Raw genomic sequence first — 23,177 nt, forward strand, 5'->3', positions numbered from 1 at the left:
ATAAAAAGGTACAAAAGTAAAACTAATAGGCGCAGAATTGACATAAAAACAAAATATAAAAGTAATATAAATATATAAATAAAAATTAGTTAAAAAGGAATTTTAAAACGTTTTAACAAAATAACATCAAGCTAACATCAGCTAAAAGTCAATGTCTTATGTCGTGCCAAAAGCCAAGGAGAATGCAAGGAGAGATCATTGCACATTTTGGTGCTACCGTCGTAAAAGCATGCTCTCCTCTGAGTTTACTCTTTGTATTTGGATCAGCTGACCTGAGAGAGTGAGAGGGTGTTTAAGGATGCAGCAATTAAGAGAGATAGGATGGGGCTAGACTGTTAAAGGAGCATGAGGCTCCTTTTAAGAAATGAGACTCTCTAGCGCCACCCTTCGCCACGACGGCCGTCGGGGGTACTGCAGCCAACAGCGAAGCCGGCACGGGAGAACGGGGAGAATGCGCATGCAGCGTCATGTGACGTCACATCCGCAGGACAGCGCGGGAAATTCGGCCTCCGAATTGCAGCATATTTTGCAGCACACAGCCTGTTCAAGGCAACGGAGAGATACACTAGAGGGCTCATTCGTTTTGATTTGGAACGCTTCATCTGACATTATTACTAGAAAACTTAAAATGTATACAAATTTTTTTCATAAATCCTGCCTCAATCCTGCCCCAAGCTCCTTTAAAGGACTTAAAAGCAAACAAAATACGTTTAAAATGACCCTAAAAAGTACAGGCAGCCAATACAATGAAGTAAAAATAGCTGAAATGTTATCTTTTTGTGTGCCAGTTAAAAGGGGGGCAGCTGCGTTGTGAACTTTCTGCAGACGAGCAACAGAAGACCTGATAACTCCCACATAGAGTTCATACAATAATCCAGCCTACTGATGACAAATGCATGGATTACTGTTTCAAAGTGTCTCATAAGAATGGCTTTTAACTTGGCAAACTGCTTCAACTGCAAAAAAACACTGCTCAGAGGTATATAGTAACGAAGTAGATGTACTTCGTTACACTACCTAAGTAGTTTTTTTTGAGGATTTGTACTTTACTTGCGTTTTTTTTTGTTTTTTATCAGGACTTTTACTTCATTACATTTAAAAGTTAAAAAATATACTTTTACTTTGCTACTTTGACATTTGCCACCTTTTTACTCGTTACAATAATCAAGGAATTATCTGGAATACGTGGGTCCGAGAGGAAGAGAAGAACTACATGCGGTACTACTACCGCGAGATTAATGTTAACCGTGGGATGCGCGGCGCGGCAGAAAGCAGCAGCACTATGGCAGCGCCAGCAGATGTCCACAAGGGAGACACAGACGACGCACAGCTTACAGCTTCGGCAGTAGCTGACGGCCACCCATGGTCATACCTGGCCACAATGTTCAGCTATCTCGGGATGGGTGGAAATTCCAAAACCTACCGAATTAAGTGTATGTTGTGCCTAAAGGCATTCAAGAATTCACCATCCAACCTCAAGAAGCACGTTGAAGTAAGTGAATTAAAGCGCATGAGGATTACCCCAACATCCTGTAGTTAAAATGTTAAAAAGTGGTCCCTATGTTAAATTTTGCAATGACAGTTTATTTTTGGTGTTGTATTCTATACCACATTTCATTCACCTGAAAGTGAAATAAAAAAACAAGGGAAGGATAACTTTTGGTTGTGTTGCTTCTTTTCATGCATACTATAAAATACTTTTACTTTTGATACTTGACTATATTTTTTCACAAGATGCTTTTGATACTTAAGTACATTTAATGTGAGCTACTTTAAGACTTTTACTCAAGTAATTTTCTTATGGGTGGATTTAACTTTTACCAAAGTCTTTTTCAGTTATGGTATTTCTACTTTTACTTAGTTACTTTTTTCTTTATACACCTCTGACACTGCTTTACCACTGCTCTGATCTGGCTGTCAAGCTTGAGGTCAGAATCCATTTAAAACCGAGATTTGAGATGGCTGGTTTCATGTATGGAGACAGGTAACCCAGATTTAGGGAGTGGTTTCCAATGGTGCCACCAAAAACCATTGCTTCGGTTTTTATTTAAATTTTAAAAGTTTAGAGCCATCCAGGCCTTTGTGTCATCAGGACGTTTAATGAAGGATGGAGCCATGTGGGAGAAGATACAAATAATCGAAAAGGGCCTTACATTGAGCCTTTTGGAACTACACAAGAGGGTTGAAGCGGAGGACACAAATCTAAAAGCACAAGAATAACACAGTTACACAGGTACAATTATGTCATTAAAAACTTTAAAAGGGCTGATTAAGTATTATGTACTGTAGTGTTTCAAGAATTTTTCTCTTCCTCTTCTGTTTGGTAACCAAAAATGTACAATGATACCACATTCTTCAGTTTCCAACAGACTTTTTGCTGTCTAGTTTATTTGCTCCAAACCAGGTAACAGACACATACTTGAATTCCATTTTTTCCCCACATTTTTTTATTATTTAAAAATTTGACGGAAAACGTAAATCAATAAATAAAAAGATAAGGCTTTGGCTTTCAAAATGCTAAAATATACATGTACTTACACTGCTGATTTTACAGTTCGATTTTTTAGAGATTCAGTGGAAAAAAATGTCTCAGACCTTTAGTGTATTTTGGCACTTGCATGTCAGTAAATAGAATGATGAGATAATGTGCTGTCATTTTACAGTTTCATTGGTAAGTTATCTCCTGCTCAAGAGGTTTTGCTTTTTTATATTCGACAGCAGCTGAGGAGGCAGAACAAGAACGCATCGTTTGCTCTTTTCTGGCATATTTGGCACAGCCATAGTCTTCTTCTTTTCAACTCATATAATCATTTTGTTTGTAAGCTTTGCCAGCTCAGCTCAGGGCATGCTGTTGTCATAGCAACACCTGTCCCTTCAGATTAGAAAGCCCCCTCATGACAGACAATTCAAACAAGAGGATTTTTTTCGTGCTTCAAATCATTGGCATCTATTTTACCATAGATGTTCATTTTTCTTGAACACTAATTACAAAGAAAATCCATAACCATGGCAGATACCCAATTTTAACAAAATGCATGTATGTCCTTTTGGCAGATTTAAGAGCATGAGCTGTAGCATATGCTCTCTAGTCTGTGTGATTATACCTGATGACCCACAAAAGGAATAAATGGCACCTTCTGAAATCATTAAATGATTTTGAGCACAGTTTGAAAAGGGTGATCAGCAGCATCGTCATCCAAATCCAGCACAGAACTCTCTTAAAGAGGAAGAAGAAGGAAACAAAAGTTCTGCACAGAGAAAATAAATAATGGTGCCGTCTAGGGTGAGTGTCAAACCTTTGACATTCAAATCTCTCAAATCAGAATCTAAACATTTAACAGTGAAAATCAGACGGATGGAGAAAAAGCCACTGCACATCCTTTCCTTCATTTATGAGATATATCCATATGGTATAAATATGTGTGGAGTAGGTTAACTGTTGTAGTACCAGATTAAATTAAAGAGGGTAGAAAATAGAGGGCATGTACTTGTATTTAATAATATGTGAGGAATTTGTCTATATGTCAGTATTGTATAATAATTTACTCTGTTGTATTTGCCTCAGCACAGCTCGCATTTCAATCAAGCCCTTTTCATATACTACTGATTAAAAAGTGTGCAGACTGATACTTTTTCCCTAAAAGATTAGTTCTGACTTTACAAAGATCTGTTTAACAGAATCCTAAGAATGAATCCTAATTTATTTTTTCAAATCATTATGCCTCCCTTTGTTCCATGTTATTCTGCATCGAGACGCCTGATGTATGTTCTGACCCATACGCATGTAACTGCTGAATTAAATATACTGAAATCTTGCTCATCTCAAGTCTTATTCGTGGTAACTTAGATGCACTCAGTTTCAGTCAAGATTTTCACCTAGTGGGAAAGAACATATTAGAGAGTATTAAATAGGTTTTTCCATAAGAGAGAATGAATTTCCATACAAAGTTTGTCACTCAATGAAACTATGGAATCTAAAGTACTTATTCTCATGCATACTTAATGAGAAGATATTACAAACGTGCTCCATCATATTGGGCACACTGCAGCTATTTTTAGAACCTCCTTCAACTGTTTCTGGCTCTACACGTGAGGCTCTGGGAATGTCAACAAAAGGCAGCAGATGATAGGGGGAAAATAGCAAATGCCAGAGATGACAGAGCTGTTGCGGGTATCCTTGTGCATTTTTTTTTGTAAATATTGTCACCTTGATTAGTCAGTCTTAAAAGGTGCAATATTGGCCTTTTGCCTATCAGGCAAAGGTGTGGTTATTTGGGTTTAATGTTTCTATTCCCCAGTGTGAAGACGATTTTGAGGAGTTCTATTTATAGCACAGTATAGTCATGTGTGAAGCCAGGGAGATAAAAGTACAGAGTGCAAGACAATGGGCAAAAAAGAAGCTAATGATGTGGGATGTGAGAATGGAGATGTTAAATAACTACTTTAATTATGTGCATTAGACAGCTGTAAAAAACTGTTGGTAATTGTAGGGGTTAAATACTGATTCCTTCATTGCATGATTTATTTTTCACATCATTGTTAATAATTTGTTAATAGTTTCCACTGTGAAGGAAGGAAGGGACTCTTGGAAGCTCCTAAATTGCATCAAAATATATTTTTATTTCAGCAAGGGATGTTTGATAAATACATTATTGAGTATCAAATGGTTGGCAAACTTTGCAAGTTTCTGGTTTGTGCTGCTCTCTCCATTAGGGCTGTAACGATTCGTTGACGTCGACATAAATCGATAATCAAAATTGTCGACAATGATTTCCATTGTCGACAGACGTATTTTTCCAATGGAGTGAGGCATCACACTTCAATACAATGTCTGTCGAGAGTCGCGCATGCACTATAGCGTCTCTGCCGAGCGGTAGCGGGTAAACAAAAATGACGGCGTCCTGTACAGTAACTGCGCGTAACAAAACTTCAAAAGTTTGGGAGAATTTGAGCCTGGATACGGCAAATTATAAGAGTACTTGCAAGGTTTGCAAAGCAGACATGTCTACATGTCCTGTATGTTTTAGATTTTTCCCTGCATCAAAACACCTGATTCAATGATCAATGGTTGCCACCAGCTTGTCACCAACAACTCTGTTAATGACTGATTTAAAGGACCCGGTAAAGAGATAACTGTACATTTTAGGTAAAAAAGAAAACTCGGGACCCACGTGTCCCATCACCATTTTCAAGGAACATTCAGTAATTTATATAATTTATACTCTACTAATAAACGTAGGGAAAATTAAATATTCATCAGATAAATGAGCAGATGACTGAAATTCTCACTTTTTATTTCATGTTTCTATTTCGATCTAATACAAAGAAATGAAGGTTTTAGTGAACATCTTCATGTTTTCTGAAAAGCCGAACAAACTCTTTAAGAAGGTCATATAACTGAACTCTTGCTTTCCTACGGCTCTACAGTAAAAAAGTACATATTTATTATTGTCACAGTGCACTAATGGATAAATGGAAGTGCAAGGCTTGTAAAGTACAGTCACTTGCTCATTTTATCACCAGTGTCATACAGTCTATACAGATTTTGAAGGAACATATTCCTGCACCTACAAGAAATCTTTTTTATCAGAGGATGGCATGCATAGTGTTTCAAAACAACATTATTTATGTAATGCATTTCATGCCTTTTGTCTTACTTTGTTTGTAGGGTAAAATAAGACGAAGGATGGAGTGGAAATATTCCTAAATTTTAAAGGCTTATTGCCCCCACTTTTAGGGTTGATAAGAACAAACATGAAAAGGTCACTAATGTGTACATACTGATTTTGCTACAGTGTAGTATACAGTATGTGACCAATTGTACAATTGTATTGTGTGAAAAGTACACAGACGTATTGCAACTGACTAATCTACCTTGCACCTGTAATGTCGCCCAGAAAGAAAAGGAAAGAATAAAAACCGGAAATGACAGATTGCTCTAGTCTAGAGTTCTGAACAGAGCGCACTGTCATCAGTCAGTGTTTTCACTTCTAATAGAAGGATCGAAAATAAGAAGGCCCAAGACTATTAAGACACTTACAAACTAATAAAAGAACCTTAAAATCAATTCTAAAACGCACAGGGAGCCAGTGCAGTGATTTTAAGACTGGTGTAATGTGGTCCCGCCCTCTGGTTCTCAGGACACGTGCCGCTGAATTCTGTAGTAGTTGTAGACTTGAAATACTCTTTTTAAATGGACGGACTCTGGTGATGTTTTTAAGATGTTAAAATCCTATCTTTGTTACACTTCTAATATGCGAAACAAAATCCACCTCAGTCAAAAAGAACGCCCAGATTTCTCACACGCTTGGAAGATTTAAAATCTTGCCGTTTTTTTTAAATGATCTCTTTCTTGTTTTCAGGACCGATAATTAAGACTTCAGTTTTGTCCTGGTTAAGTTGCAAGAAGTTATCTGCCATCCATGACTTACTCTCTGAAATCTAACTCTAAAAGAACATTAATTGGTTCTATGTCATCAGGAGACACAGCAAAGTTGTGTATCATCAGCATACCAGTGAAAATCAACGCCATGTCTCCTGATGACATCCCCAAATGGCAACATGTATGAATTAAAAATTAATGGGCCTAAAATTGATCCTTGGGGAATCCCATAATTTACTTTATGGAATTTTGAGGAGCAAGATAGGAGTAAAACCATTCTAACACAGTGCCAGAGACACCCACCAGACTATTTAATAAAATGTGATGTTCTACTGTATCAAAATCTGCACTTAGATCCAGATCTGATGGCTGGACCCGGGCATGGGCTCGCTGTGCTGCCTGGGGGGGTCTGCTGGGCTGTGCCAGGCCTCCAGGGGTGAGATGGGAGTGGTGAGAGAATGATTGTCCATGTCTTTGTCAGTGAGTGTATGTTGGTGTCTGTCGGGGGTGGGTGCCCTGCGGTGGACTGGCGGCCTCTCCGGGCTGCGCCCCTGCCTCTCGCTGTAGTTGGCTGAGGCGGACTCCAGCCGACCCTGTGACCCTGCAATGGATAAGGCGGGTATATAAAATGGATGGATGAATGGGTGTGAATGGGGCTTCCTGCACTCTGTGCCCGTCTCTGCTTCCCCCGGCTGCCCTTGCAGCTGGCCGCGCCTTTGGCTCTGGGGTTCCTGCTTCCATTGGGGCAGGTGCCGGCCCGCCGGCGTTGACGGTCGAGGTGGCCCCGTCTCTCCAGGCGGGCTGCCCTCTTGCTGGGTGGATGTCGTGGGCCTGGAAGGTGTGGACCTCTTGGCCATGTGATCGGCCTATGCTGAGTGGCTGGTGCTTGGCTAGGTCCTGGTCCATCACCGTAGGTTTCCTGGCTGCCTCCTCCCGTGGTCATGGGGGCAGACACGCTCCGCTCCCTTTGTCGCCTGCTGGGAGGGAGCGGGGCTTGCTGGCGGGGGATCTCCTCCCGTCTTCTTCTGGTGGCGTGGTTGTGCCCTCTCTCCTCCACTGTAGTTGCAGTTTAAGTAGAACCCTGTTTTCACTTTGCACACACACAGTTACAAAGACATACACACCTGCCCACTCACCTACATACTCAGTCTACAGTTTTGGGTGACAGATAATCGCAGTAGCCTAGTCATGATTCATTTAGAGACCTGACATGGTTGCTGTCTGTGTCTCTGCCTATTCTCGTGTCTGTTCGTTTGTTTTCTCTCTTGCAGATTCCAAAGGTGTGCCCGTTGTGTGTTTTCCTGTTTCTTTCATTTCAGATTTGCAGCGGATGTGACCCCTCAACACCAAATAAACCCTGACGGCAAATTACATTAAAAACACAAAACACTAACCGTAAAGAAAAACAACAAGAATAAAACGTTAACTGCATGGAGGAAAAGAAATCGAAAACAATATACACGTGATACAAAACTCCCGATCATCTGTGTTCCAAAACAACGTGGCTGCACGTGGCCGACAAGATGGCTGCAGCATTTAAAGATGGCAGCACCCTCGCCACGCCACGTGCAATCAGACTGGATGACAAACACGGCATTTAAACCGTGAATAACTGGCGAAACTTCGCCACAAAATGAACAAACAACAATAAGTTGCCGACGTTACACAGTAATATACATATGGTAACTAAACATTAAACGCAAATTTAGCTCTGAACCGCTCTAAATTAAACTGATCGCCCAGAACCATAAACCTCACGTCTCCTCTGGGCTCTGTATCTGGAAGCTGCGGGCTCTGTCGACTGCGGATCGTGTTTCTGCCGGGGTTTTCCAGTCAGAGTCTCTCGGTTTCTGTCTCCTTCTCCCTGAAACGAAACGGAACAGCGGTGGAGCGCCGCCTTGGGCCGGGCCGTGCTTTCGGATCGAACGGAGCCTCTCATGCGGCTTCGAGGCGCGCCGGGGGCCGGTCACTTTTAGACGTGCGGCTCTTCTCGTCGGTCGCCGAAGCGCGGGCGTCACGGATCCAGGAAATGCAGGTCACAGCTGAGGCGAGACGCCGGCCGGCCGTCCTCGAGACGTCCCGATTCCTGATATAAACAGAAAACTCGGAGCAGGGAAAAGGGGGTTTCAGTCGGAGCTTTCAGTCCCAGCGGGCTCCCGTCTTATGGCTGATGAGCGCGTGGGCATCACGGACTCAGATGGCGGGATGCTTCTCGGGCTGACCTGTGCCCGCTGCCGGAGGTCCTCCTTGCAAGGGAAACTCAAACAGAAAGATTAGTAGGAGCGGGAGCTGGCAACGCCGCAGCAGAGCAGCGCTCCGGGCCGCAGCTGGCCGTACGGTTCCCCAGGCCGGATGTGCCTCGGATCCCCCCCCCCCCGACCAGGGAGGGGAGGAGACGTGATCCCGATGGGCTTTTGGCAAGGAGCCAAGATCTGGAGAGATGAAGAGAAGAGAAGGGAAGCCGGGAGCGAGAGGGTTGCTTCCCTGCGCCTTCGGGTCGGGAAAAGGTCTCTCACTGTTGTTTGTGCCTACGGGCCGAATGGCAATGCAGAGTACCTGGCCTTCTTGGAGTCCCTGGGAGGTGTACTTGATGGTGCTCCAACTGGGGACTCCATTGTTCTACTGGGGGACTTCAACGCTCACGTGGGCAATGACAGTGATACCTGGAGAGGCATGATTGGGAGGAACGGTCTCCCCGATCTGAGCCCGAATGGTGCTTTGTTGTTGGACTTCTGTGCTAGTCACAGTTTGTCCATAACGAACACCATGTTCAGGCATAAGGGTGTCCATCAGTGCACGTGGCACCAGGACACCCTAGGCCGGAGGTCAATGATCGACTTTGTTGTTGTTTCATCTGACCTTCGGCCGTATGTCTTGGACACTCGGGTGAAGAGATGGGCTGAGCTGTCAACTGATCACCACCTGGTGGTGAGTTGGATGCGCTGGCGGGGGAGGACGTTGGACAGACCGGGCAGACCCAAACAGATTGTGAGGGTCTGCTGGGAACGTCTGGCTGAGCCCTCTGTCAGGGACGTCTTCAGCTCTCACCTCCGAGAGAACTTCTCTCGGATCCCGGGGGAGGCGGGGGACATTGAGTCCGAGTGGACCATGTTCTCTGCCTCCATTGTCGGCACGGCGGCTCGAAGTTGTGGACGCAAGGTCTCCGGTGCCTGTGGTGGCGGCAATCCTAGAACCCGGTGGTGGACACCGGAAGTAAAGGATGCCGTCTGACTGAAGAAGGAGTCCTACTGGGCTATGTTAGCCTGAGGGACTCCTGACGCAGTAGATAGGTACCGGCAGGCCAAGCAAGCTGCAGCTCGGGCGGTCCTGGAGGCAAAAACTCGGGTCTGGGAGGAGTTCGGTGAGGCCATGGAGGAAGACTTTCAGTCGGCCTCGAGGAAATTCTGGCAGACCGTTCAGCGTCTCAGAAGGGGGAAGCAGTACTCTGCCGGCACCGTTTATGGTGCGGGTGGGGAGCTGTTGACCTCGACGGGGGAAATCGTCGGATGGTGGAAGGAATACTTCGAGGATCTCCTCAACCCGACTGACATGCCTTCCACTGAGGAAGCAGAGAGTGGGGACTCTGGGACATGCTCATCCATCACCCAAGCCGAGGTCACTGAGGTAGTTTGTAAGCTCCTCGGTGGCAAGGGCACCGGGGGTGGATTAGATTCGCCCTGAGTACCTCAAGTCTCTGGATGTCGTAGGGCTGTCTTGGTTGACACGCCTCTGTGACATTGCAAAAGGGGGGACCGGAGAGTGTGTTCCAACTATAGGGGGATCACACTTTTCAGCCTCCCCGGGAAAGTTGACACCAGGGTACTGGAGAGGAGAATACGGCCGATAGTTGAACCTCGGATTCAGGAGGAACAATGCGGTTTTTGTCCTGGTCATGGAACACTGGACCAGCTCTATACCCTCCACAGGGTGCTTGAGGGTTCATGGGAATTTGCCCAACCAGTCTACATGTGCTTTGTGGATCTGGAGAAGGCATTTGACCGTGTCCCTCGTGCCATTCTGTGGGGGGCGCTCAGCGAGTATGGGGTCAGGGGCCCTCTGCTAAAGGCTGTCCGGTCTCTGTATGATCGGAAGGGATGCGGTTTGGGAACCTCAGGATTTCATCTCTGCTTTTTGCAGATGATGTTGTCCTGTTGGCTTCATTGGACCAGCATGTGCTGGGGCGGTTTGAGGCCGAGTGCGACGCGGCAGGGATGAGAATCTGCACCTCCAAAACCGAGGCCATGGTTCTCCACCGGGAAAGTGGAGCGTGAGATTGACGGACCGCACGTCCTATGTTTTGTCATAACCCGGCTCCTAGGCCATGACAATCACGGGAAGGGATGGCGAAAAAATTTTAGTTATTTATTGCAACGAAGTAAATAACTACAGAGATGGAGTGGGTTTGTCTGAAACATCCGTAATGTAAGTGCGGATGCATGAGTGGTATGATGTAAAGTGTTCTAAAGTGAAACAGGGAAACAAAAGTCTAATGGCGCTTTTCCACTAGTACTTACTCAGCGCGCCTCTAGTCGCCACGCCCCCGTCTTGCGCTTTTCCAATACGGACCGAGGCGGGCCGAGTAGATACTTTTTCTATATCTATTCTGCCGAGGTTCTAAGCGTGCCGAGTCGGCCCTGTATCTGACGTCATCACACTACACGCCACCGATTGTTCGGGGGGCTGGGCCGTCAGACGTTTGAATCAGGAAGTGGGAGCGTGAGAGCGACTCGCGGCTCGCGGCTCTTCATTTTATCCGACAGGCAATAGCAGCGCAAACGTCTGTTTCGTGATCCAATTCTGAGGTGCAGATGTTCATAAACCTGGTGGCTGAGGAGAGCTGCTTGAAGCTTCTTTCACTCTCATTTTTTAACTTGATATCGAACACAAGCCACAGACTCAGCAGCACATATATCATCTCCTCCAGGTTCTACATCTTTAGTGTTGTCTTCTTTGTTTAGATCACACAATCAAATACGTCACAGCAGCTTCGCTCCAACCCGCCCACTTCTCACCTGGGTGTTGAAAAACAAACGAGGACAAGGCGAGTGGAGGCGGGACGAGGCGTGCCGAGTCGGGGCGCGCTGAGTAGGTACTAGTGGATAAGCGCCATAACAACGGCCGGTGCCAGCAGATGCTGGCTGTAATGAGACCATGTGGGAGAGAGAGCCTGATCAGCTCCTAGAGTTGGCCTTTTATCCTGTGGGAACTTGGCCCAGGTGTTGCCAATCTGATTACCAGCCAATTCCACGTTCCTCTGGTAGCTACTTTTATGGGCAGAAAAACACAACATCTCTCAACCACGCCAGCACCAATACATGTTAGGCAGAGGCTGTCACAGTTGACATACGTTGAAACATACATCATCACGTTGTGAGCGTGTCATCAGGTTGTATTTTTTCACAGTATTTTTTCACGCCACTTCCCCCGAAAAGGGAGTTGACTTCATTCCCCCAGGAAACTAGTCGGTTTGAATTTACGCTCTTGTTTGTGTTTTTTATCAGAGATTTTCACGAAAGATTACTCAGTGACAACCCACACACACCATACACGCACTACATACTCACTATACAAGTAGGGCTGTTCGATTTTGCCCAAAAATAAAATCTCGATTTTTTTCTCTCAAAATCCGATTTTCGATTACGATTATTTTGTGAATTGACAAAAGGCAAAGAAATGATTTCAAATATGCTGTTTTTTTATTGAACATTTGCCCCATTGGGCTTTAAGTGCAAACTTTGCTCGTATTAAACCAAAAATGAATGAATAAAGTGCAAAACTCTGTAAAATAAGTTGAAAAAGTTATAGTTAAAAAATATAATAAAATATAAAGTTTTATCTCTGAAAAAAAAATTTGCAAATCAGCACTTGCAAACATGCAGTAAGTTATATTTCCAATTAAATAAAACAAGACATTTTCTAATTAAACTAAACTGGGTCTTTGCATGCTAAATAATAATGCAACCCATGAAGGAGGTAGAGGTGTGTAATGTCCGTCATTACATTTGCTATTCACATTTGCAAGTTTTTTGCAAGAAACACGAGCCGGTCTACCGCATCTGGCTTGAGGGATGCCCGGTGGCATGTTACAACGCCCCCTCCTACACTAAAGAGCCTCTCCGATGGGGCACTTGTCTCAGGTATTGAGAGGTATTTCCATCAATCATTAATATGGTATCAATCATTAATATGTGTGCAGACAAGGTAAAAAGAAAAAAAAAAAAATCGATTTTACGAGTTTCATCGTTCTAATTACATAATCGCGATTACGATTTAAAATCAATTAATCGAACAGCCCTATATACAAGCCCACACACACACACATATTATGGATCCACCAAAGTCCCTGCGCGCAAAACAGTATACTGTGAGCAAAGTTTTGGAGCTGATTTCAACGCTGGATGAAGATGCGATATCTAAACGCGATTTATGAAATTATACATCTCAAAAACTAAAGTATGAATTAATTCCAAATACATTTCATTTGGTTTGAAAGGCTTCCGTGTTACTTTTTTCCATTGACAATTTTGAGGGATTTAGCTATGGGTTTTCTGTATTTAGAAAAATATGTGTAAAATTAAAAAACTTTATTTAGTTAGTTAGTATGGACTTGTAACATACAGATTATGTCAATAAAATTTGCAGCCACTTCAGAAGTTAAATACCATTTCCTCATAGTTCTCACTGGGGCTTCCTGTTGGATAAAACTGGTGATCTAGGGTGTATCCTCTGTTGTGAGTAGGCTGTTTGACGTGTCGTTTAAAATCCAGACTGTTAAGAAGATTTAAAAACTCCTTTGCATAATAATCCCTGTTGTCATCAATGTGCAGGTTAAAATCACCAGTTAATTCTTGAATGAAACAGGAAAGAGGCTTGTACAGGCCTGTAGACTGTGATACATAAAACAGGTGGATTGCTACAAACAAAAGAATGATACTCAAATGAAGAATAATTGGTTAAAGAAATTGGCTTAGTTACAATTGAGCTTCGTGTAATTGATGCAGTTCCACCAACTTTTTTGCCTCCCCTGATAGAAAATAGAAAAATTTTAATTTGGGGGGGAAGCCTCAGTGAGTGATACAACAAAAGCATACAATTTCTGCTGTAAATGTTTCTGACAGTGTACTTTTTTTCTGTAAAATGTGCAGCAATATATTCTTTGGTCTTTTTCACCTTCCAATCCAGCTGCTTTGATCTGATTTGATGCGATGTGAAATTAAATTGTATGAGCAGTGATGTCATGATTAGTGTGTAGAAATCAGCTCAGCCTGTCAATCATCTTGCCATCACAGCACCCATCAAAGCTCTGAGAAATGAAAGCCAAGGGCAAAGCGATAAGACTGACGACTGACAGAAGAAAAACTATGAATGGGTTGGAGTATAAACCTTCTGAAGCGGTGAAATTTGTTATCAGGGAAAAATTCAAGTATGTTTTATTAATGTGCATACAAAAAACAGAATTGATGCTGAAAAAAAAAATGTGTATTGTACTAGTGGTAATGATAGATAGCGATAGCATAATTACAATATTCGAAATCTTTGAGGCTTATTATACTATCATTCACAGTGGGGTTTAGCTCCTAATCCGATCCCAAACAGAACCCTTAATCCAGTCATATTTATTCCTTTGCTCACTCCTTAATGCATTTCACTAAGGACTGCCGTATATACCTCTGGCACAACTCGCTTGCACTGATGACAGACATTGTACCTTTAGGTGAGTAATTTGAAGGAAATGTGATGAAAAATATGTGCTTTTTCCACACTTGCTCAGTGTGTGCTTTTGCTTCACAGTGCGATATTCCACCCTGGACATATGCTGTTTTTAACATTGACAGCCCTGGGACACAAACGTCTTACTCAGCACTTTAATGTTTTGAAAGGTGACACAGGTATAGGCAGGAGAGACAATGTGACACTTCATTTCCAAATGATATAGCAGAAAGAATAATGTTGGACAAAAGTACAGCCACATCATACCATTACCTTGTGTGTTGCACTTTACTTGTAGGTTACTGTATCCTCTGTGCCTTGTCTCAATGACATATGGATTACAATTGATCAAATTGAACACTCAGATCAAAAATGCACTAAGTGTTGTGGTTGTCACTCACCAGTGAAGGCATCAGAAGGCCATTCATCTGGAAGATCATACCATAATGCTTCTTTGCACTTATTTACAAGAGATTTTTTTTTTAAGTACATTTTAGTGACTTTTTCCAACTCATTTTATGAAACATGAAGCAGCTTAAAACACCTAAAAAAAAAAAACTCTGATTTGTTTCATTTATATGGCTGAAAAATTTCAAGAACTGATGAGTTGGAACAGCGAAACGTCTAAAACGTAGATTAGGGAATACTGACCTAAGAATCATTCGTGAAGTTCCTACTCCACGGAACTCCATATCGGATGTCTTTTCTTGATCCTAGTCTGGTTGTCACTGTCATATTTCTCAGATTGCTTGTAGACCTATCCAATGCTGACCAGGGCTCCGTTTCACAAAGCAGGTTTAGTGAAAACTCTGAGTCTGTTAACCCTGAAATGAAGGAAACTCTGAGTTTTCCGTTTCACAAAGGGAGGTAACTCAAACCAGAGAGAGAGGGGTAACTCTAGCCCGTTTCACAAAGAGAGGTAACTTAAGCTCTCGGTCAGTTACCGTAGTAACAGACGCTCTGAACCTAACCTGGTCGCTAGCAGGTTTTCTTCAATAAACCCTGAGTTTCTCTCTGTCTCCTCCCTCAGTGGCGTCAATTCAGCCAATGGGCCTTTACGCAATACGCATCCGTTTTCTGCACCACGGACAGCAAGCGGCAGAGTTAGAGAGCAGAAAAGGCGTATCTGACAAACGCAACGTATTTTATTCACTATGTCAGTGCAACAATATAACAGGGACATCCGAGTTTAACTTCAAACAGTTAAAGTCCAAATGCAAAAAGGAGAGGGAGAGTAAAAAAAAGTCAAATATTTCCCTTAAACAGATGTATAAGAGGATTTATATCTTACTTTAAGATAAACTTGCATAATTAATCCATCAGTGGCTAACAGCCTCGTTAATATCTTCAGGACCCATCACTTGCCTTCTTTCTTTTTTTTTTTAATTGCGTGGTTGTCTGCTTCCTTTTCATTTTTGTAAGTTAGTCGTCAGGGACGCTGGGACATCACATTTCAAGATATGAAGGGGGTATACAAGTGTTGGGAAAGATAATACGTAGTGAAATCCATCATGTTGTTCTGATATGCATTTGTAGTTCTTTTATATGTATTAAGTAATAGGATAAATCAATACAAATAGACACAGAGTAATTCCATAAATGTATTTAAAAAAAAAACATTTACATTTTCCCCTGAAGCCGAGGTGTGGCGGCTGCCGTACCCGATTGACGGCCCTGATCTAAATGACAATAAAATTTCATTCAATACCATTCCACCACTGTTTTCATCTGTAATATTATAAGACAGTGTGCTTAAATGTTAAATGAATACTGCATTCAAACTTAAACATTGACTGCAGCAACTTTCTCCCACGCCAATTATCTGCTTTGCTGCTGCAGCTGTGTTTTTTTTTTCCGAAATATGCTCTCATACTCACCACACGCACGTATTAACATAACTCCAGTGGCGTGAAGTATGTGGATCTTCAGATGCAAACTAATGTTTCCTCAAAAGGATTTTGTATATTGAAATGTTAAATAAAGTTTAAAAAAAGAAAAAGAAAAAGTATGTGGATCTTTTGTTGTCGCCGGTTGCCATGGTGAATCGTTGTATCAGGGCTCAATTGATGCTGGCTTTTTATAGTTGTGGCGCACGCGCTTAACTCCAGGTGAAACTACTTAGAGTTGAGTAAATTAACTCTAAACCGCTGTTCTGGAACCGAAAACTCAGAGTTTCCGATCTCAGAGTAGATCAACTAAGAGTTCAGGATTAGATTCGGGTTTGTTGAACCTGCTTTGTGAAACGGACCCCAGAAGCTGCCTTCAGTGCCAGTCAGTACCACCCCAGGAAAGCAGCATTCTAGGGAAACAAGATTCATTATGTGAACTGAAGATGAAATAATTAGAATGGCTTGCAATGCTAGATGTTCCATTGTTGTCTATACATAATTTATTATTTTATTCTGTTTTTTTTTTTTTTTTTTCTTGGGCCCTGTGGTCTTCCTCAATATGTGTTTTTGTCTGTATCTAGGTTATTGCAGAAACATAATTGATCACAGCCAGAGTCCAACTAATTCAAAGTTAAGATCTAGCCAAGAACAGTCAAACACCCAGATGAGTTCTTGTTAAACCAATTTTATCAAGGATGTATGGTGTGGAGACATGAGCCTACTTGAAATGGCAAAATATCCTAGAATGTAAATTCCATTAATAAAGCAGTAGTTAAAGGGGACCTATTATGACATCTAATGCCTATTTTAAACAGGCCTTGAATGTCAACAAGCTTGAAGCTTGAATCAGCTTTTGATTGATTTTGCTAAATAAATTAGAAATTCAGCCTCTGAGCCATGTCTTTATCTTTCCATTCTCTAACCTCATTCTCTATGTGGGATTCTGAGTGGGCGGGCCGGCTATGATAATGAGGCACTGTGCTTATTGGCGTTAGTTGTGGGCATGGTTTCACGCATCGCTCCTGTCGTGACGTCACGACAGGAGCAGAATCTGAACGGCTCGTAGAAGCCACATCACACTGGATGGCTCATCCGGGCGGCTGTACAGACACTGCAGAATTTGGTTGCTTTCCTCCTTCTCTGAGTTGGCAGGCTGAGGGGAGACCACTTTATATATGTTAAAGCAAGAAAAAACGTGTTTTTCATAATAGGTCCCTGTAGCAAGCTCGTTGCCACTGGGGCCGACCGACAGACCAGAGGACACAGGGTTTAGTGCAGGAACTCCTTTATTCAATCACACCGCCACACGTGCACCAGCAGAACCTTCTCCCAGCAGACCTCTTGCTGGTGTGCAGCCACTTCTTATGTAGCCAGGCAGGGTGGAGAGGTTGATTGGGCACAGGTGTGCCCAATCAGCTGAGTGGCTGCTCCTCCACCCTGCCACAGTCCCCTTTAAGGCAGAAGAGGAAGTATAACATTTTAACTTACAACTTCATTACATTGCTCCTGTCTAATGGAATGTAGTTTCATGCTAGAATTTAGCTCAACTAAATTAGAATGGTTTTAATGGTCAAGATACTTACATATATCAGCTTTAAAATATGGTCAGTGCCATAATCTAAAATAGCTACATTTAGAGAGATTTCTTATTATCAGTATGGCCCTTTCAAAATTGAAAGCATAGGACACAAAGATGGCTGGCAATGTCATAAAAACTTGTAAAATAGATAATAATAAACTGATTCTAAAAAAGATCTTGTTTGTGTACATTATCATGAAGGTTGTTTTTCAGTGGAAATTGCCTCCACCTAGCTAGGCATTTGAATTTTTGGCCAATGCCCAACAATAAGGACGGAAAGCCAGATGTTCAACCCAATACAGATGGGCTGCAGGGGGTTCAATGTCACTTCCATAATGAGGTTAACGGCATAGTTTGGAGTCTGAGGCAGCTCCTACCACTGTGGTGGTGGTGGTGGTGGTGGTGGTGTTGTTGTTGTTGAAGATGGAAGATCAAACTGAGGCTGACAAACACTTTAAAGGTGTTAAAGGTAGGGGAACTCCGGAATACCTGGATTCTTTACTGAAACATCCGGTGCGTCCGAAATGCCATACTAAAAAGTATATACTAAAAATATACTTAAATTCGGCACACTTTTGAGTAAATATCAGTAGTGTGCATAAATTCGGACGTACTATTAAGAGCGCACACGGCACTTCCTGACATAGGGAGGGGAGGGGGGGGGGGGGGGGGTTGTTACCATGGTAACCTGTCACAGCAGCGGTAGCAGCGCTCCGCTCTTTCCCGTTTATTCTGGCCGAAACAAGATGACATTATATAATATTATTAAATACGAATATTATAATATTAATATTATATAATAATATTATTATACTTAATATTATACTTATGACATATACGTATCACTTAGCAACCAAAGAAACCGCTGCACTGCATTGTGGGAAGTTTCTGCTCGGCTAGTGTCCATCTATCCACACTAAAAAAATTCTCCGGAATGAGTATGGATAGCGCATACTATTGATTTCTTTCTACATTGAACATTTCCAAATGTGCATTATACATTTGATGATCAGATGTCATTGACCATCCCATGTGCTAGAATGTTTCCATGATGTTTTTTTTTTGTTCATGCAACAAAAAGGACTGAACTGTTTTTAAAGAGAAATATCTTTCCACGTTACATCTCACCTGTATGGTTGGACCACCAACGCCTTTAACAACGTGCTGCATTAAATAACTTAGACTGACATATTCACTCCATGCAGTCACTAGCCTGGTGTTAAAGCAGCACTAGTTACTTTTCCACCTTAATATCATATTTCCAGAGTCATTGTGATGGTACATCAACTTCCAACAGGTTTAATGACACCTCTGTCATGGTCTGAGGGGGTCTGTATCACCTTCACTGGCACTATGTAACTTTGAGGAGCATGGTAGGAACCCTTCCACACTAAAAAACTACACATTTTTAATGCTTTGACTGCTTTACAGCATATGTCACTTCCCCCTCCTTCCCGATTCGTAGTCGAGACGAAAATGGGCGGGGCATGGAGCGCAGAGCTCAGGAGAACTGGTGGTGAGCTGAACGCGGAACTGTTATCATGGCCGAAGCAGCGAAAAAACTGAAGAAAATAAAAGTTTTATCGGAGGAGGCCATATAAGCATATAAAATAAATCTACTTTGTTGGAATTATATTAAAATAATAACAAGGGTAATAAAAGAAACCTTATATGGTGTTTATAATGTGTAGTTTTATCTTGTGAGTGTATAAATATATACATTTCTCTAATTTTTCCATAGCTATACATTACTTGCTTTTACTGTCTGCATAATTACAGTGACTTCAACAAAGAAAAAAATTCAAACTTGTGATCAACAAAATATGTTGAATGATTTATAGGTCAGTAATTATCAGAAAGAAATAATGTTTTTGTATCTTTATTATCGCACTCTGCAGGACTACATCAGATCTGGAAAGCTTCCAGAATCACATCCTCATGCAGGGAAGCGTTTCTCCTACACTCCAGCAGTGAATTGCACGTGGACTCTCCCAGCACGAAACAAGGATGGACACAAGATGCTACTGCTACTATAGTCATTGTATTTATTTACAGTAACTTCTTACACTGTTTCATAGTTCAGTTTTTATTATCAGTTCATTATTTTTAGTTTATTTTTCTAATTTATCCTGTCGTACAGTTGTTCATTACTGCTACTGTGATACAGATTACTTATTGTTTATAATAAGTATGTATGGGATAACTGATGTTGATGCTGATCTATGCAAACGACAAAGTTCAAGAATTTTTCTATTTTCTGAAAAGTGTGTAAATAAAAGTCTGTCTTGTTTTGCACAAATGTCTTTATTTTAAACACACACAAAAACAACTGTACAGGAAAAAATTGAACAAAAAAACAAAACAATATCAAAATATTTGCAGTAATCCTCATAAAGGTTCCATTCTACAGAAGACGGCGAGCCCTGAAACCAGTGTACTGTCCCATTGGGTCTGGAAAGGTGTCACTTATTTTCCAAACACCATGCTTCCAGAGCACAAACTGGCGATATGTATATATATGCATATATATATGATATATATGCTGCGTGTCGGTTCTGTCTTTGTGGGGGTTCAAACTCTAATGCAGAGGTAGAGGTGTTCTCAGGAACAGCAGATTCCTGATAAAACAAGAAACAGAATTGTTATGATACAAATGTAAATGTAGAGTTCTATGTTCAATAAGAATCAAAATTAGAATGTTTTCACATATTCACATTCACATATTCGTCTTGGGTTTTGGTAATTCTAAAATTACTGACAATATCAATAATAGTGATCATAAAAATGTGTAATTCGCAATGAGGAAGCTTTATAAAATAATTATACAATTGAATAGAATTACAGCACTAGAGGAAATAATGCAATGCAAATAAAATGTATAGAACATTTCTAGTATTTTTCCTGATAACTGTAAAATTGTGCAGGGCTGATCAGCAAAATATAAGGAATGGGCATTCAGTTATTCACAGGTTATAAAGTATTTTTTTATTTTGTCAGTAAGTATGTTGGACTACTAATTTATGACGAAGTCCCTCTAAAAAAACGTGAAAGGAAAAAGGTGCAGAGCGTATGAGTTTGTAGGGCGCATTATCTCGCTGAAACAGTGACTTCAATAATAAAACCAAGTTGAACTTAGTGATTTTCAACATCGTCATATTATATTGTTTAGCCAAAAATAGATACATTACTTCTTCGCTATCCATCCTGCAAACGACCGCTGAAAACAGAAAAGTAGTTTTGAAAGTCCGTCCCGTCTTCTCTCATCAAAACAAATGCACGCGACGGGACAGGAGTTTTCTGGCAGTACCGCTTTTGTCCAAAGGAGCCGCCAAACTCAACAAAAGCTGAAAGTTACATTGTGCTGCTTCAATGTTCATTATTACTTTTAGTCATCTTGACATTGCTCTGAGCAGCACTACAGACATCTTTCTGGACAGTGGATGATTGCCTGAAATAAATTACACTCCTTTTTCAGTGGGTCATGTTTGAGTAGAGAGTGATATACTGTATTTGAACCTCATATAAACTATACCACAGTTATTGGTAGTGTGTTCATAATTGTGTTATTAACGACTGTGAGCTCAAAACAAGGGCAATGAGTTATCAAATGCGGGATCCAAATGGTAAAAATGAAATCCCTGCATCATTTATAGGACATCTCACCTTTGCAGTAAAGCTGTGGAAGAAGGATGAAATGTAATTAGAATAAAGGGTAAATATTTCATTACATTTTAGCTCCTTGCATCCTAACTTCGGCACACTTTTTCCCTTTTTTTTAATAGCACCGTCTCTGCAATCAATAATTCACTAACATATTTAAAAGCACACATGCATGTTTTAGCAATGGAGGTTTAATGCAGCTTTTCGAACCGCGTTCTGTGGTTTAATGGGTAAGTCAGTAGGAATGTGTACGGTAAGTTAGGAGAGTTTGTTTCAGGATGACCTGATTAACCAGGACCTCTATTAAACTGCACAGTACTGTAAAATAATCAGTAACAAGTTTAATGTTACCTTGAGTTACAGGACTCTGCTGTCCTCCTGTTTCGTAGAGTTCAAGTGATCATATATTTATGACACAAACACATACACACAAGCAACACCTCTTGTGTTTCACTAAATATTTCAGGTAGTTGGGTTTTAGGTGCATTTTTGCTAGCTTTACCCTGAACTGTTGTTAATGCAAAACAAAACCTTCCTATGCTTGTAAAATTACAGTTGTTTTATCAAAGAGCAAAACATTATAAAAAAGATTGATTCTGGTTGTAAGTTTCTGAGGTGTAATTGTATGTTTCCCCCCAGTGCTCTCAAATGACCATATAATTTGAATGGGCAATCATTATTAATTAAATCTAGCAAATATTCTGTGTAAAACAATACAAACCAAAGCTATGCAACTTACATTTTTGTCAGTGTTCTGATAATGCAGATAATGTTGGTTGTTCAAGTTAAAATATCAGTTTCACTGCCATTTAAAGGAATGTTTGCTTGCCCTCTTTTAGTTCCAGCAAAATCTCCCATCCCATCTTGCTTCTTGCTTAAAGCAAAAACCAACCAAAGTAACCTTGAACTTTGGTCTCAGTAGGACAAATGCTTATCATATTTTAAGCACTGTCTCATGCATCAGCAAGAATCAAGCAAGCTTGCAGAGCTACAGTGGACATCCTGGCATGGGCGACTGACTTAAACGTAATTATGGAAGAAAAGAGTGACGGAGCAAAAGACCAAACAAAAGTAAACCTTAGACAGTGTTGAAAAGGCAACTTAACCTCCTCTGCCTATAGGGGGGTTCCATAAGGTCTAAAATTTGCAAAGGTTCTTTTTTGTTATCCTAAATAACACAGAGCACAGTAGAGAGATGTACATTTTAAATCAGTTGTAAGTCTTTCTTGACTAAAGTAAATTGGGAAAAACTTTTAAACTTTCGTGCTAGGTCAGGAGATGTTTAAGGAATTTCCCTATCAATTTCCCAAATTCAAATATCCTGGTTTTCAGTGCACACTGTCATTCATGTTTTTAAATGTTGCTCTGCTCTGACACACCTGGCTCAAATCAGTGGGTCATTGACAGACTTGTGTAGACCTTGTTGATTTACTGTCCAGTCATCTGAATTAGGTATGTTGGAGGAGAGCAACATCGAAAACATGCAGGGTTAAAAATCCAGCCAATTAAGGCCGTCTTTAAGGCAGTCTTAATTAAATTTATAAGGTCTTTAAATAGAGAATGTGCTGTTGTTTTGGTTTGGTTAAATGCATTTCACACACCCTAATACAATCCTTGTTAATGGCCATCAAATATGAAGAATTTTTAGTATACTCATTAGGCTCTGCACCAATTAGTTGTGTGCTTTGCACTGCAGTCTTTTGTGCACACTTCCCCCTCCAAAAGTCTGGTTACATTTTGAAGGCTCTCACATAATGCAAGTCTGAGAAAATTAGCTGGACCACAGCATCAGAGCAATGTAGAGGTGTAACAACAGGTGGCAGAGAAGCACAAGCCTTTTTTTCTTGCTTTGTCTGCTTATATATTAATGGTTCATACCAAGTTTGGTAAAAATTAAAGCATATACAGATTTAATATTTGCATGGGTTGTTGAGGGGTGGCATCAGCTGCAAGTCTG

Source organism: Cololabis saira, chromosome 1, assembly GCF_033807715.1.
Source record: "Cololabis saira isolate AMF1-May2022 chromosome 1, fColSai1.1, whole genome shotgun sequence".
Classification (NCBI taxonomy): Eukaryota; Metazoa; Chordata; class Actinopteri; order Beloniformes; family Belonidae; genus Cololabis; species Cololabis saira.